Here is a 17,955-nt window from a genome sequence, read left to right as displayed (position 1 = left end):
TCCAGGGCTATAATACATCTCAGGTATGTTTAGTCCCCACCTCAAACAGAAAGAGCTGTTCTTGATACTCAATGGAAAAAGAAACGATGACACTGTATATTTCACTCTATTGTATTATCAACATTCTGTCTCAAACAATAATACTGGTTGGGTTTTTTTTTTTTGAATCCCTCGAAATGGATGGAAAAATTAAGTCTGATCTAATCTCTCTCAGCTCTGCATGGTATAACAATATTAAGTCATACATTTGGAGTCTGAGTAACTGGAGGCAATTTCTGCAATCAAATTCAAATGGCCACCCAGAACTTATTTTCTCTGTGGTAGGTATGCGTGTTGTCCAACATTTCAGTGGTTGCTGTTTATTTGTTTAAGTGCAAACATCACGGCCCTAACCTCAAACAAAAGTAATTCAGTTTCGCTTTGCACTCCTTTGTCTTAAAATATGATATCCTTTCATTTTTATTTATTCAACACATATTTTTTGAGCACTTACTATGTGTTGCATTGTTGTGAGCATTGGAGATGCAACGGTGAACAGACAAAAAGCCCTGCCTTCGTGTGACTGTATTCCTGTACCAGACTAGACTCCTAACATCAATACTGCAAATGTTTACAGAGCTGACCCACAATTAATAACCCTAATCATGGCATAATAAAATAACAGGAGATTCTAATTACTGAGTAAGCCTAGAAAGCTTTTCGTCGGTTTTAGGATATGCTATGTATTTTTTCTATTGACTTTCTAACTGGTTTTTAATATGAATAAGGCTACAAAGTGACAGGGATGATCACTGTTTAGACTTTAACTTTTGGAGCCTACCTGTCATGGGTGGATATCCCCAGTCTACACTTGGCTTTGTGACCTTGAGCAAGGTACTCAGTTCTGCTAATTCTCAGTTTCCCCATTTGTATTTTTTAATGGGGACAATAAGAATACGTCCCTCGAGGTAATGTTGTGAACTTAAATGAGATAATATAGGCAAGTCATTTGGCCTTAATCAGTGTTTCTCAACCTGTATTTTAACTCCATTATTGATCCCACCAGTAAGCTTTTTTAGATTTCTTTTCCCCTAATCAAACCCCCTTTCCAATGAAATTTTAATACCACAGATATCCTGCATGACTGTTTAGGTACTGTAGGCATATCTGTACTTACACATAAAAAGAATAAGTTTTTTTCACTCCCCAAAGAACCAGTGTTTTTCCCCCTTAGGGGTGATAACGCTCCCCACCGAGAAGGCCTGGCCTAGAGTCTGGCACAGAGCTTGCTAAATCTTAGCCAATATAATAGTCATAATAAAAAAGTAAATAAAATAAATATAAAACCCTATGTCCCCAGATTAGAGAAGGGCACAAACTCTGATAAAAAGATAATAAGAAGCCCATTGGCCCTGATACCCAGGAAGCCAAAGCCCAAATCCGACAGCACTGCAGGCAGAACCTGGAGGCTGGAGTTGAGCCTGAATCAAGATCTTACTGCTGATGAGAAGGCAAGATGCAGAGCAGCAGGGCAGCTGGACAAGGAGTGATTACAACTCTTAACTAGTCAGCTCAGGCTACCCTACCCATCCCCTACACATGCAGACAAGAACCAAGACAACACCAAAGTGCTCCAGGATACACATGTTTGCACAGAGGTTTTGCCTTCCTGAAAACTCCTTTTTCTACATTTGTGTCCATCCAAGTCTCATTCCTCCAAGACCACCCAAAGCCCCACTTCCTTCATGATGTCTTTTCCGGTACAAAGTCTTTTCCAGCTCTCAGTCATCACACAAATCTAAGTTGAAGGACATTCTAGAGAATAAATGATCACAACTTTTTTTCAAAAGTGTCAAAGTCATGAAAGACCAGGCATAGCTGAGGAACTGCCCCAGATTGGAGGGGACATGACAACTAAATACAATGTGGGATCCTAGATTGGATCCTGAAACAGAAAACAAGACTTTAGTGGAAAAAAAATAGTGAAATCCAAATAGTCCTTAGTTAGTAGTACTGTGCCAATGTTAATTTCCTGGTTTTGATCATTGTACACAGTTATGTATGATGTTAACATTAGGTGAAGCTGGTTAGAGAATATATGGGAACACTTCATACTATTTCTGCAACTTTTCTCCAAGTCTAAATGATTTCAAAATAATCAGTTTAAAAAAGAGGGGGATTTCTTCATTCATTCTTGAAACAAATGTGTCCAGAAGCTTGGGATTCAGCAATGAACCAAACAAGACAAAAATTCCTAATATCATGGATATTATTATATTTTAGGGATTTCATTCTTCCTGAGAATAGCTATGGGGCAATATCTATGGGCCTAATCTTGTCTACTATTGCCATTTCTGTGCTCTTGTCATGTCCCCATGGCAGAAGTGTAAGTTGCACATGGGCAGGTATGGCTCTTATCCTCTGCCTTTCCCCAGGGGAGTGGACGGGAGAGGAGGGCTCTTAAGCCCATTGCATGGCATGTAACACAAGCCTAGAACTGTGCTTGATACAGACTAGATCTTTGATAGGCGAGAGGAGGTGCCATTTTTTAAAATATGAAAGCTTTTGACACAGAGCCTGGCACAAAGTAGGTGTTCAATTAACATATTGCTTGCCTAGAATTTAAGAATGGTCATCTGTTGGTCTCCTCAGACTTAAATGGTATGATTTTATGACATGTCATACTTAATTCTTTGACAAGTAAGAGTGTATGTGTGTTAGAGAAATTGTGTGACACAGCGTTAGTGAATTCATTTTGGAGATGGTGGGAAAGAGGAACAGAGACCTGAACTAATACATCCTAATGGACCCTAACACTTCAAAAAATAAATTAACCTGGGATTTAAAAGATTTCAACCACATGCTTTAAAAGACAGGGATGATAATCAAAAGAGAAACGCAAAGAATTCCCTGACATACTTACCAGATTTCAGCTACTTACACATAAATTAAAACAAAAACAAAAACCAAAACCTGTCAGATGGTTCTAAAAATGCAGTGTGCTTTTTGTGAATCAGAACGGAATTACATGGAATTAAAGACCTCCCTGCTTGTCCTGTACCTGAACGACCTGACACGTTTAATCACTGCATGTAATGATGTCTGTAAGTTCAGGTTCATGTCCGTCATGTAGTCCATACAGCTAGTCCTTTTCCAGGGTTCACTCTATTAGTGAATATCACCTCCATCCACCCCATTCTAGAATCTAGAACCTCAGCAACCATCCTGGATAACCCCTGCAGGTGCCCCTCTAGTTTCTGAAAAATTTTCCTCCTAAATATATTTCATGTTCATCCACTACTGTCTCTGCTGCTAATGTTCTCATCCACCATGATCTTTAGCCTGAACAATTATTATATCTTCCAAACTGGCTTCCCTACCTATAATCTATCCTGCTTATAGTGGCAGAGAGATCCTTAAGAAAATATATATATATATATATTTTTTTTGAGTAAATCTCATTATGTCATTCACCAGCTTAAGTCTCCACAGAACAAAATCCTTAATTTGACCTAAAAGGACATGTTTGGTCTTGTCTCCGCCAACCTCATCAACATTATCTCTCAGCACATGATTCCTGGCTCTTTCTGCTCTTTCCTCACTAGCCTTCATTTCAAAACATACCAAGCTGTGACCACCTGGGAAAGGCTCTCCACCAAATCACCCCCATTCCACCTATTCAACCTTTGTGTCTTACTTGAACAGCACCTTCTCATAAAAGACCTTCAACAATACCCCAGACTCAGTGAGTTGGTGACCTCAAAGATAGCCTTTAATGACGCCTGTTTCTTGGTATTCAGACTCTTGTGTATTCTCCACTCACAGGGTACCACAGTTGTCAGTGGTACCAATAGTATGTTGTCAGTGGTACCAATAGTATGTAGGAAAAGTGATGGTTTGTCACCTCCAAGTTTAGGTTATAAGGCACTACCACATCCATCTTGGTCATATGTGTACACACTCTGTCTCCTCTTGGACTGTTTGCTCTAGGGGAAGGCAGCTGTCATGCTGTAAGCATCTGAGAACTGAAGCCTCCTGCCAAGGGCCACACAAATGATCTTCAAAGTACATTCTTCAGCCCCAGTCAAGCTTTCAGATGACTGTAGACCCAGCCAACAGCTTGACTGCATCCTTGTGAGAATCCTTGAAGTACGGCCACCCTGCTACACCACTCCTGGATTTCGGACCCTCAAATATTTGTTGTTTTAAATTGCTAAGTTTTAGGCTAATTTGGGGAGGGGGTAATTTCTTACACAGCAACAGATAATGAATACAGTTGGTTAGACAACACTGTCATACCCTCTCACAGAACTTTATTCCTCTCCTTCCTCGTGCATATCCCACTGAGTAACTAAGTATTTATAGAAGTAAATTGATCAGTGTTAGTCTCCTCACTAGTTTTGTCTTTCCAGCTCACTATGGTATTTCCAGAACTTTGCACTAGGCATGAAGTGGACCCTCGAAAACATTAGGTGATTCAGTTTTCAGAGTCTAATACCTGGAAGGTTTTTTTTCAAGAATATAACCACCTTGTTAAATTTGCTTTTAGTAGGGAGTCACCATACATAATATGAGCCCTAAATGTAGTCAGTAATTAATATGAGAGATCCATGTAAACAAGTGCCCCAAACACAGCCTCATCCACCATTAATGTCACTCTGCAGCATGCCTTCAAAAGGGAACACATGTTGTTAGATGCAACAGTCTAATAACAATAAAATAGCAACTGATCCAGGTCTGGCCAGATTGCACTCTCCCTCCTGTCACTGTCTTGCAGATCTATGGAAGTCTAGGGCACTAATAGGCTTTCTCACCCTTGAAGGTTAACTGTTACCATTCTCCATGTTAAGTACAATGTATTCCTAAGAACTAGAGGTAAATGCTATCAACACCAAACCAAGGGACTAAGTGCCCTGATTTGTTTCTATTTTTAATTGGTTGATTTTCATTAGACCACAGATAACAACCACTTTGTTGGTCTCCCCTTGGTAACATTAAGACTGTTGGTCATAAGTGGAATCATCTTCAAAGTAAAATACAGCCAGTACTGCCCCACAGAGATTTCACAGGCTATCAACACACAATGTTAACTGAAAGCTGGTGGGAGATTTTATTTTCTCCTAGGGTTGTCCAGCGTTGCTTGAATACACATTTTCAACAGGGGTGCTTGCTTAAAAAAAGATTTTGGACCCCAGCCTGATACAGTCAGAATTCCCAGGAAAGAGCCTAGGAATCTGCATTTTTAACAAGTAACTCAAGAAATGGACTCTACTGCCAGGCATAAAACCTTACTTCCACTATAACAGGCTGTGATTTCACAAATGCACATATTTGCTCTAATACAAATGACAGAAAACTAAGGAGAACAATAGACCTTCTAACTTTAGGAACTTCATTCTCAAGGATGACTACTTTGCTAGATTAGGCTTCTCACAAAGGAACCGAAAGGATCAAATTATACACACACTGCACAACAGACAGCTCAATTCCTTTACATAATAGGTGGGGATTTAAAAAAAAAGGCATAGAACAATGAAAATAACAATACTCTTCTTGGAGTTCACTTTCCTTAGTGAACTCACAAATAAGAAACCAACTTTAATGTTGCCTAAGACTATCTCCTTCAGCAGGTGAGCATTTGGGGGAAATTATCAGAAGGTATTTTTATGTCACTTATCATTATAAAAAGCAAAGCCACCAAGAAAACCCATCTTGTACAATGTCACAGTGAAGACGTATGCCCACGCGGCAAGGTTTGCTGCTATGGTGCCCACTAAAGACAAGAAGAGCCAAGTAGAAATCTCCAAACACTTAGGAAATCTGGGCTGAAGACTGCTTGGTGAAGACTCCATGTGGGGAATGCTCAAGTCATAGATTTGAGCATCAAAGAAGGTGATCCGTGGAGATAAATTTTTGCATCAGTACAGAGGAAGCCCACTTTTTGAAAATTTTCCAGGCAAAACATCCTTTCTTCAGTAAGTCTTACTGAGACAACACAACCAGTATGACAGATATATAGAGAAAGATAAAAACAAGCTGCTTGATCTATGGGATGCAGCAAAAGCAGTTCTTAGAGGAAAGTTCATAGCAATACAAGGCCTTCCTCAAAAAACAAGAAAAATCCCAAATAAACAACCTAACCCACCATCTAAAAGAATGAGAAAAAGAAGAACAAATAAAACCTAAAGTCAGTGGAAGGAAGGAAAAAATTAAGATCGGAGAGGAAATAAATAAAAACAAGCTGTTTAAGGCACTTCTGTGTCAAACCTGGTGCTTTCCCTATTTCCGTAATAGGCTTTATACCTGACGGTTTTATTGAGACTTTGTACTTTCAGGTAGAAAAAGCTTTCATAGATATTCAAACACCACTAAGAAAACTCAGAACATATAACAATGATTTTTTTTTCTATCAATAACTCTTTCCTATTTGGTAGAGCTTTGAGTTATATAAAAAGAAGAGATCATTTTATTAAAGTATACTGAGAACTTGTTTTCCCCCTCCATACTTGTATTCACTCCCTTATCCTTAGATCCAGGGCCCAAGTTAGAATATCTATGGCTGGGGCAAAGGAAAAGTAAGGACTCTAGCCAGATTACAGTGGAGGATACTAGCAAAAGGTAAACTAAGAAGAATTCCAAAGAGTTCTACTCACATATTTTTACAAAGCAAAAAACCACCACACAGAAAAATCCAGACTCAAGTAGCAAAATTCAAGGACCTGCTTAGCTTGTGGTCAAACAACCCTGAGCTCTTCAGGAAAGAGCTCTGAGGTCAGGGTCCATGAGCCCCCTGAAATCACAGAAAAACTTTGAGATTATGCCCTCATGAGCACTGTTTTTTGGAAAGGGTTGATGGATTTCATCCTATTATAAAAAACATCTGACTCCTCCTCATCAACCCAGATTAAGAATTAAGTTCTGGTTTCTTCTAGAAGAGACCCAGAATCTTAGGATGTTCAAGCTGACAGAGGCTTTAGGCACAATTTATGGCCACTCTTATTTTACACATGAGGAAACTGAGACACACAGATGTGATGTTTACTACCTTCACTTGAAGAAAAAATATGCGTTTCTCACTTTTTAAAATAAGCCACTGCTTTATAAAACTTTATTAATACACTTAGACTCAGCTGAACCACAGCTGGGCAGATATGCCCACCTCAACTATAATAAGCAGTTCACATGTATATAACATATTTTCTAGAAAATAAAATCATAAAACATACCGTGTTTCACCAAGTCTAAGATAACAATTGTAATTTATGAAGCAATGAGGAAGAAAAAATACTGCCAATTAAATAACATGGTAGAACTCATTTCCATTTCTAAAACGATAAATACTATGCATCTTAGATTTGATGAAATACGATAATGCAAAAAAAGTAATGCCTTGATTTATATGGCTCTTGGAAGAACAGAATGTGGTGAACTTCCTTTTGTAATAATTAAAATGCAAGAGAAAGCCTGTGGAACATGACATACATTAAAAGTGCTCTTTCCAACATGGTTGAGACCAGTTCATACTGAATTAATCACAAGAGAAGAAATCATACAAAATTATTCATATATACTTCAAGTATCTTATTTTAACACATAGGGCGTTCATTCTTTCATCCATCTTTTAAAGTAGACTGAGAACTTTTTTTGGACCTATGTTACCAGTTTAGGATTCTACAGGCTCTTTCTCGATATAAACACTTATAATTTAGAGTCTACGATTTCCAATTTGGGTTCAATTGAAATGGAGTGATAATGTAAAGACACTTGCAAAGCAACGTGAGTATTTTAGATTTTTTTATGACTCCTCTTTATATTTTGCAGTCCTTCCTACACATAATTTAACAACCTGCCCACAACCAGCACAAACTAACCAGGCGTGCAAGTGAGACACCTAGGAAATGGTTGTGTCAGCAACCTAGGCTGCCATCCACTGAGATGAACCTGGGCCACAGCCACCCAGCTAAGCCACTCCCAGTTTCCTCTTCTACAGAAACTGTATAAAGTCATGCATTGTTTTAAGCCACTAAGTTTGGGGATAGTTTGTCACATAGAAGTGATAACGAATGCAGCAGCCTTCTAGGCTGAGGGCACCTTTCAGAATGAAGAGCAAGTTGGTTAATGGGACTTCCCTGGTGGTCCAGCGGTTAAGACTCCACGCTCCCAATGCAGGGGGCCCCAGTTCGATCCCTGGTCAGGAAACTAGATCTCGCAGGCCACAACTAAGATCCTGTACGTGGCAACGAAGATCCCACGTGCCGCAACCAAGACCCGATGCAGCCAAATAAGTAAATAAATAAATGTAAATAAATAAATGTTAAAAAAAAAAGAGCTAGCTCGTTAAGTGAAGCTTCCTTAAGAGAGGTTCTCTGAATTTCTGTACTACTGGAGGCTACCAAATATCCCTTTATATGCAAGGCTCTTGTCTCCTTTCCTAATTCCCCAGTTAAGGCACAGAACCAAAGATGAGTAATAATTAAGAGAAGGCGACAGTGGCAGCAGTAAGCAACAGGGTTGGGTTAAAGATGAGTGAGCCCTGTACACAGATGGAAGTTGGGAAGAAAAGAGGATCCAGGAAAACCCAACCCACCAGTGCTTGCTGTCTTCGTGATGGCAAACCAGTGCCCATAGCCAGCCTAATTTTAGTAAAATCACAGATAATTCACCCTGTAGTTCCTCGGCCTCCAGGACTGAAATCACTATGACACCACAGAAGACAGAATCAAGATTGAACTCACAACTCCACCCCACCTCTTGTAAGCTGTGTGATCTTGCGTGAGTCAGGTCAGACCAACATCACCGGGTTACATAAAGATTACATGAGAATGTCTACAAACTAGTTGCCGACAGCAAGCACCCATTACACAACCGGTACTGATCTCTAATATTATCGGTGCTAAAGAGCATGAAGTTTAGTAACCATTCCAACCTGGGTTCGAACCCAGACAGAGCCACTGATTAGCTACGAAGGTACTCCACTTTTCTAAGACTCAATATTCTCATCACTAAAATGGGTTTGACAATCACGTGAACTCACTGGGTTGTTATGAGGAGTTGCTATGAATTCAGTGCAAATATTGCTAACAACTAATGGTTACTGAATGCATACTTATATCAGACCAAGCCTTTATATTTGTAGTCATTCTCACGATGATAAGTCTTCTTCGCCCTTGTCTTCTCACCGTCTAAGGTAGGTACTACTCTGTGGCACTGGGAAAGTACTTCATAGATGCAGCTTCCAGCAAAAGCTCATATGATAAAGAAGCACTCCAGCAATGAGAGGCTGGGCTCCAGGGAAACAAGACACAGGTCACCACTGGCCAAATGGACCACCCGAGCTCCTGCATTTACCGTTTTCCATTCCTTCCCTCCTATTAAAGCAGCCCTCCTCACTAGGTCATTAAAAACTAATCGGAATGGAGTGTAGGGCTGGCAGGCGACCTCATGAATCCTGGACCAGTGCCCCTGCCTTAGACAAGGCTACAAAAACAGATAACAAATCTCTTAAGGAAAAAAAAAGGCAGAACAAACCTATTTTAAAGATTCTTTCCTTCCTTTTACAATCACAATGTGCTTAACAAGTGCCCCGATTTTGATATTTCCACTGCCATCTTCTGCCCCTGCTTTTGGCCTCCTTCCACATCTAATTCTGATTTTTCTTGTTCACTGAATAGATCCAGCCAAGGAAAAGAGATAATTAGATGCCGTAAGAATGAATGAAATTTATTTTTAAAAATCCCTTATAAATAACCTCCTGCAGAAATCTTGAAATAACTATGGACAAGAGTTGTCATCCAATTTACAATACTAACAACAAGAAGAGCAAAAAAAAAAAAAAAAAAATAGTGGGCCATGTAACAGCTATTCCGAAATCCCCCAGGAAATTAATACGCACAGCCTCATCTCACGTTCAATAGCAAACTCAACATTTATTTGCTTAACATTTTGATGGCTTAACAGTATTCTAACCTGCAGCCAGGGTCTTTAGCAGAGAGACTATTTGTCAAAACTGCTCTTAAATGGCATCACCAATGTTTTAATGTTATTAAATTCCTATGAGAGAATAAGTTTACCGGCCTCTCACTGCCAACCAACTCATCCACAGCAGCAACACAATATGCTTCCAAAGGTTTCAGACCAAGTGGGATAACAACTTAAAATAGAGATGGGCCAGCAGGCTACATATTCAGACTACAGGTTCCCCAGAGAAGAAAAAGCAGCAGATCTTCAGTCAAGGCCAGCTGAACTGCGAGGATACTACGGACACTCAGTTCTGCCCAAACCTAGATAATCACCAACAGGCACCAATACGAGCCCATAGGCACATGGGCATACATACATGCATACACATGCCCCTGTGGACGCACAAGCAATTCATGAAAGGGTTAAACACAGCTCTAGTGACGAATGAGCAAGAGAAAGAAAAATATGCATGATTTAAGATACCTTTTCCCTTTATTTCTCATTATCAAATGCTGTGGTCTGTATCAGATACAGGCTAACTCTAAGAGAAAATATTCTTATCAATGGCCTATCATATTCCTTGCTGTGAGTCCACAATCTGTTGCCAAACCTAGCATGTCAGTCAGTACTAATTAGAATACAGGTAGGCACATTCACGGACAACAAATATATCACAAGACTTTAGGAGGAGTTAAAAAAAAACAAAAAACATGCAGTGGCCATCTGCATTCATGATTGTTAAGTCAAAGTGTTTCGGTTGATTTAGTATCTCAGATCCTTACCTTCTTTGGCTAGACAATGCGGTTCAGTTTGGGTAAAACTACTCTCATTAAGAAATATTTATGCAGCAACCTACATGTCCATAAGTGGGCCATGTAGCAGCTAAGGGAAAATTCATCATGCGACGGATACAGAGGGAGCCCTTACCAGTTACGTGGCAGGTATAGGAAGTGGAAGAGAAAAATGGCACAACATTCCAAGTAGGAAAAAAGGATAAAAAACAATTCTGGTTAACATGGGTACACATGTTACATATCTACATACTTCACCTATATACTCACAGGAAAAAAAAAAATAGGAAGGAAATCAACATGAGAACATTAACAGTGACCAAGTAGTGGGACTTGGGTGATTTTTATTCCCCCCTTTTGCTTATCTGTGTTTTCTTTACACAATTAACACAAATGATCTGTGATGGTTACATGAACTGCAAATGGTAGCAAAGGCAGAAGTACACACTTCATACTCATAACCTGGGGACATTGCTTTTCAGAGTTTCTTAAGGCTTTGGCTAACATGACATGTTAACACAAAGGTCAGTTTTCCCGAGTCAGTGTTACTGTGGTTTTGTTTGTTTGTTTCCTTTGGAATGTGTAGCATATGCTTGTGCTCAAGAGTTTAGGTATTTAGCAAAAAGCAATCCAAGGTACAATATAGTTTTAATTAGCAGTACTTCTCTAAAAGCAGGCAAAACTGACAGGGCCTCTGCGGTGTCAGGAGAGGCCCAGGAGACTTTCGATTTTTGAGGTCTTTGCTACAAAACATCCAGAAACATTTATAAAAATTGTGATTTATTTTTAGATATATTAGTTAAAATCCTGTGAATATATCTATGTGGCTCTATGTCAACCTTCATTTGGAGATAACGTCAAAAGTCTAAATTTGGGGCCATTCTTCCTCCCTCTGTAACTATTCTGACCATGTGAAGGATGAAAAGGAATGCCCTACCCCCACCCCCAGATCGAACACATTGAAATATTTATAAATGAAGTTATTCGATGTCCAGGATTTGCTCCAAAATAATCCAGTGTCTGGGACTTCCCTGGTAGTCCAGTGGTTAAGACTTCACTTTACAGTGCAGGGGTTGTGGGTTCAATCCCTGGTCGGGGAGCCAAGATCCCACATGCCTCGCAGCCAAAACACCAAAAAACATAAAACAGAAGCAATATTGTAACAAATTCAACAAAGACTTTAAAAATGGTCCACATCAAAGAATCTTAAAAAATAATAATAATAACCCAGTGTCAGGGGGATATGGATGTACAAATGAAGCAAGATTGGCCAAGAGTTGATGATTGTTAAGCAAGGTGACGGGTATATCTAGATTCATTACAACATTCTTTCTACTTTTACAGGGGGAAAAAATCAAGTTAAAAATAGAAAACAGAATGAGCAATGGATAGAGACAAAACAACTATTTTTTTCCCCACTACACCACTCAACTTCTAGCTGTCAAGTTGTTTTGGGTCTCTTTTAAACTTAATGGTTCAAAAGAACTACTAAAAAAAGGAAGCAACCCAAAGTGTCAACTACTAAATAACAAATTCAGTTTTGCCACTGTATCTGTAGAAAAATGGGTTTAAATGTTTTTTAAAATCAGATGCATTTACTAATTTTGTTACCTTAAAGATGGCAGACAGAAAGGTCATCTCTTTTTCCAGAAACCTAAAAACCAGTTTGCGTTTTATTGTTTTTCATTAAAATTTTAAGCATGAAATATGTTCTGGCAAATGAAAATCCCAAATTTGGGGATTAATCGCTAGGAAAATTCCATTTTAAAAATCGCAGTGGTTGAAACTAAGGGGCATTTTTCCCCCCATCACTCAATTGTATGCGACTTATTTCGTATAACTTCCTATCAAGGCAATACAAATATATAATAGGAATTGTTCCTCATACTTTGGAAAACATAGAAGAAAATAAGTGTTCTTTAAATGGTTTTAAACATCATGAATACATATAATGAAGGCCTATCACTCAAAGAAAATTGTATAGTGTTATTCGTAAAAGTATCCAGATGATCTTCAAAGGAATCCTTAGATGAAATTTTCAGAACACTTTATTAAACAGACCTTTCTACTTCAGAAACTTATTAAATGTATCCTTCAAAAGTACGTAATGGGACTTCCCTGGTGGTCCAGTGGTTAAGACTCCTTGCTTCCGATACAGGGGCCACGGGTTCGATCCCTGGTCGGGGAAGTTCCGCTTGCCGTGCAGTGTGGCCAAAAATAAATTGAAAAAAAAAAAGTACGTAATGACTAACAGGATATACCACGAGATTAGCAAGAAAAAAACATAACCAACCAGCTTCTTTCGGTAATTCTTACAGTTCTTTATTACAGATCATAGGTCAAAGAATACAGCAAAGTGTATCTGGATTTCAGAAGCCATTTGGTAGGGTTTTCCTGTGACATCCTTGATAAGGGTGGAGCCAAGAATAACTGGACAGAGAGTATTCATTGATGGCTCAAATTTTTTTTGTTTGCTTTTTAAAACTTTATTTCAACATAACCATGCTTACAGAAATATACACATATGGGTTAATAGAATGCAATTTATCTTATCCTACACAATTTGGACCCAAAACCTGGTACATGGTTTGCTTCAAAAAAAAAAGAAGATTTGCAATCTGGTTTATTTTTCATCTATTACAAATGTATATATTAAAGATCCTCCAGATTGATGCATCAATTTTGAGAGATGTCAACAATCTCCACATTTAACTCCAACCCATTCAGAGATGCGTGCTTATCTTCAGTGAAAACACAAATGGCATGCTGAATCAAAAGTAGCTCTAAGACAGTGCTGATAATTTGCTGCATAAAAGATTTAAAATCATTTCGTCAGTTAGACAAATATACCCAACCTCTCCTAAATGCCCTCCCCCCGTTGGCATGTATGTGCTCTTATATATGTGTATATGTATGAGCACATACACACCAATAGGGGGAGGGCATTTAGGAGAAAAGGACAGGAAGGATTTATCCTTTAACAGAGAAGTCATGTGAAAAACAGAGGAGGAACTAATCCTACTAAATTGTGACTAACAAGAATGAGGCCGACCAGGCTAGGTGATAATACTGAACACTTAGTATGTGTCAAGCACCATTACTGCTCAACACTTTACAGGTAATATCTCATCAATACCACTCAACTAGGAGGGCACCACTATCATCCCATTTTCATGGATAATTAAGACTCAAAGAAGTTAAAGAATGATCCAAGGTCACATTGGCAAAAGATCACCTGTCAAACATGAAGACAACTTAGGCACTCAGTGCAAAGTTAAACTTGAGACCTTAAGTTTCTTTGATCCTGTAAATAGACCAGCAGCAATAGTGGTAGTAGAGATTACCATTTATTAAAAATGTTCTATATGCTAGTTTCCTTATAGTACCCTTTATCCTTACAACAATATTGTCTGGTAGATCTTATGCCCATTTTAAACACAGAAAAATTAAAAGCCCACAGGCAAGTCAGTTAACAGGACCAAGATTCAAAGTCAGATCTGTCTGTTACAAAAATCCATGCCCACTACACTACTTTCCTCCCCAAAGGAGCAACCAGACAATAGAAACACTTGATTTGTTCAACAGTTTTAGGAAGGATCTAATTCTCACCTAAACCCAGATAATTTCTCTCCAACTTACACAGCCTGCAAAGAACTTCCCAGAAGTTATTATGAATTTCACTTTGGGTTTACACATTTTATTCACAAATAAAAAGAAAAAGGAAACATGTTACATGAAGGCAAAGTTAAATTATCCTATCCCTATTCCCCAATCATATGTCTAAAGTAAGCAATGTAAATATCCTGGCATTAATATTCACTCCTTTCATATATATATATATATATATATATATATAAGGGGTTTGTTTCTTTTCATCAGAATAATAGCAAACTATACATATTGCAGAGCAATATCTCATATGAACATTGCTATAAAAATTCTAAATAAAATATCAATAAATCAAATCCAGCAACAAATAAACAGGGTAGTAAAGTATGATAAAGTGGGGTCTATCCTAGTTATGCAAGTCAGTTTAACATCAGAAAAATCTATCAGTATAATTTGCCATACTTAATAAACTTAAGAAAAATCATAAGATCATCTCAACAGACACAGAAAGAGCATTTAACAAACTCCAACACTGACTCCTGATAAAAACCCTTGACACATGTAACAGGAAACTTCTTCAACCTGAGAAAGGGAATCTATGAGAAACCTGCAGCTAACACCATATTTAATGATGAAAGAGCAGTCAAGACAAGAACATCCATTCTTTCCATTTCTATTCAACATTTTACTAGAAATACTAGCTAGTGCAATAAAGCAAGGGAAGGAAATAAAAGGCATCCAGATTGGAAAAGGAAGATATAAAACTATATTTTTTTCTCAGGTGGCAAAATATTTATGTCAGGAGATGGCAAACCACAAAAGTTTTTCTAGATAAGTTTTACTGGAACACAGTCACACACGTGCACTTAGGTATTGTCTATGCTGCTTTCCCCATACAATGGGGAAAAGTTGAGAAGTTGCCATGAAGATTATATGATCCACAAGCCTAAAATATTTACTCTCTGGCTTTTTAAGAAAAAGTTTGCTAACTCCTGATCTACACAGAAAATTTGATAAAATATACAATAAAACTATCTACAAATAAGCAAGTTTAGCAACACTGAAGAATACAAGATTACTATACAAAAATCAATTATACTTCTATATACAGGCATACTTCATTTCATTGTGCTTTGCTTTATTGCACTTGACATTTTTACAAATTGAAACTATGTGGCAACCCTGCATCGAGTAAGTCTATCAGCAGCATTTTCCCAACATGATCAGTTCATGTCTCTGGGTCACATTTTGGTATTTCTCACAGTATTTCAAACTTTGCATTATTATTTTATTTGTTATGGTGATCTATGATCAGATATCGTTGATGATTGCAATTATGGTTTTGTATTTTTTAATTAATGTACATTGTTTTTTTAGACATAATACCATTACACACTTAATAGACTACAGTATAGTGTAAATATAACTTTTACATGTATTGGGAAACCAAAAAATTCATGTGACTCACTTTATTTCAATATTCGCTTTATTGCAGTAGTCTGGAACTGAACCTACAGTATCTCAAAAGTATACCTGTACTTGTAATTTATTATCAGAAATTGAATATTTAAAATAGTATTTATAACAGCTTTAAAAACAAAGAATAGTCAGGGATAAATCTGACTAGAAATGTGAGTGACCTATATAAACACTATATAACTTTACTGTGAAATATTTTAAAAGATGTACTCTGTTCATGTTCAATATTTTTAAAATGTCAGTTCTCCCCAAATTGATCTGTATCTCTATATTCAATGCAATCGAAATCAAAATTCCACCATACTTTTTTGTAGAAATGGACGAACTCGCCCATCAAGTAACAATTATTAATAACCCATTCAACAATAATTTCTACACATCCTAATTCTGATAATCTGGAAATTCAGCTTAGGGCACTATGGCAATCAACACAGTGATACCAATATCATAATGTATGTAACATACTACCATAAAACTAGTGGTGATCCATTGCAATCCCATGCAGACATTACTAATCAATCATTGGACTCTTCTTCTCTAAACCTGGATAAAGGCTTCCAATTCTAACAGCTTGGAGCTGGTATAAAAGGTGAACTCTCACTGCTACTCCAGACGTCTAGTGGTTGCTGCTGATTGAGATAGGTAAATACTTTTCTATCTTCATCTTTTTGCCTGGCTTTCTCTGCGCCATTTTATTGCTTTGCCAAAATCAAGAAAAAGGGATTTTGTATTGTTGCCTACATTCAGTATTGCATTTAAATGTTTCCATAATGTTCTCCTTTAAGAACCAATATAGGACTCCTCTTCCAGGAAGCTTCCGATTGACTAAGCCCACGTCACAGTAAGTGTGGCTTTCTCCTGAATCCTTTCAACACTAGATTCTATGCTGGACGATGCCGTACTTAGTTATCTGCAGCTAGAGTTATTCTTTGAGCCTCACTTTTCTCACCTGTAAAATGGTGAAATTGATACCTATATTGCAGAGTTGTTGTGAAAACTAGAGATGATGTATGGTTACCAATGGGGTGTGAGCTCTATGAATACCGGGATTTTTGTCTAATTGGTGCATCACTGTAACCCCAGCACCTAAAATAGTGTCAAGTACACAGTAAGTGTTGAATAAATAACCATTAAATAAATGAATATGTAAGTAGTCTTTCCCATATCATGGCATATAAAAAGGAGTTTGGTTCATGAACATAGATAATATTCTATAAGAACTGAGCTTCTTGAAGTCAGTCACCACCCTGGGTGCTCTATTTGTCCCTTAGAATCATTTTTTACTCAAGGCTTCTGAAGTTAAAAATTAAGGCAAACATCACAAACAGAGCCAGACTAGAGGGAAACAAATAAGGCACAACCCTGGGGTACAAATTTTACAGAAGTGTCCCCAGAACTCAGTAACTGAGAGAAACAGTTATTTTCATGTAATATTTTTTAAATAAAAATTAATGTAAAAAATCCCTGATGAACCAAATACCAGCTTGAAATAAAGACAAAATCAGTTAACAGTGCCATGCTGAGCTGTATTGAAGCCTGAAGCAAAAGGAAAAAAGTAACACTGATCTACCTTTATTTAAAATAATTTTTACTTTAAAAAAATAATGGATTACAATATTATTTCTCTTGATTATGAAGTTTTTGAGCACCTCTTTAAATTTTGTGCTGAAGGTGAGTGCCTCATTGGCTTCACCTAACCCCAGCACTGCACAACAGTCAAAACTGTTGAAAAATCCCTTAGACCATCTATGAAATGTAATATTCTACTCTCAATACATTAAACTCAGTCAGTTTGTCTCCAGTGTTGGAACAGCTCACTGTTTCTCCAGATGAGCCCAGCATGAAGAAGCTGGTTTACATTTAAGGAGCCTTGCCATATACAAAATGTGTCTTTAACCAGCACTGTCATACTCAGCTCAAGAGGTGCTAATGCTGCGTGTGGCTCCTGGGAACTGAGACCAGCAGAATCATGTCTTCCATGTCACCCCAACTCTAGGGACAGCCTTCAAGGCTATACTATTTTATTGATAGCTGTCTATGTTTGTTCCTGTTTGTGTTCCTTCTCTCCCTCTGTCTCTGTCTCTGCCTCTGTCTCTCTCATGCACACACACACACACACAAACACACACACTTGTGC

The 17,955-nt window shown here is 37.9% G+C and overlaps 1 protein-coding gene across 20 annotated transcripts in view; it reads right to left on the bottom strand.

The window, feature by feature from the left end:
* MAGI1 (membrane associated guanylate kinase, WW and PDZ domain containing 1) overlaps positions 1 to 17,955 on the bottom strand; it is a 622,562-nt gene that overhangs the window by 189,277 nt on the left and 415,330 nt on the right. The window lies entirely within an intron of this gene.

This window comes from Globicephala melas, chromosome 11, assembly GCF_963455315.2.
Source record: "Globicephala melas chromosome 11, mGloMel1.2, whole genome shotgun sequence".
NCBI lineage: Eukaryota > Metazoa > Chordata > Mammalia > Artiodactyla > Delphinidae > Globicephala > Globicephala melas.
This window is presented reverse-complemented; position numbering and strand designations above follow the sequence as displayed.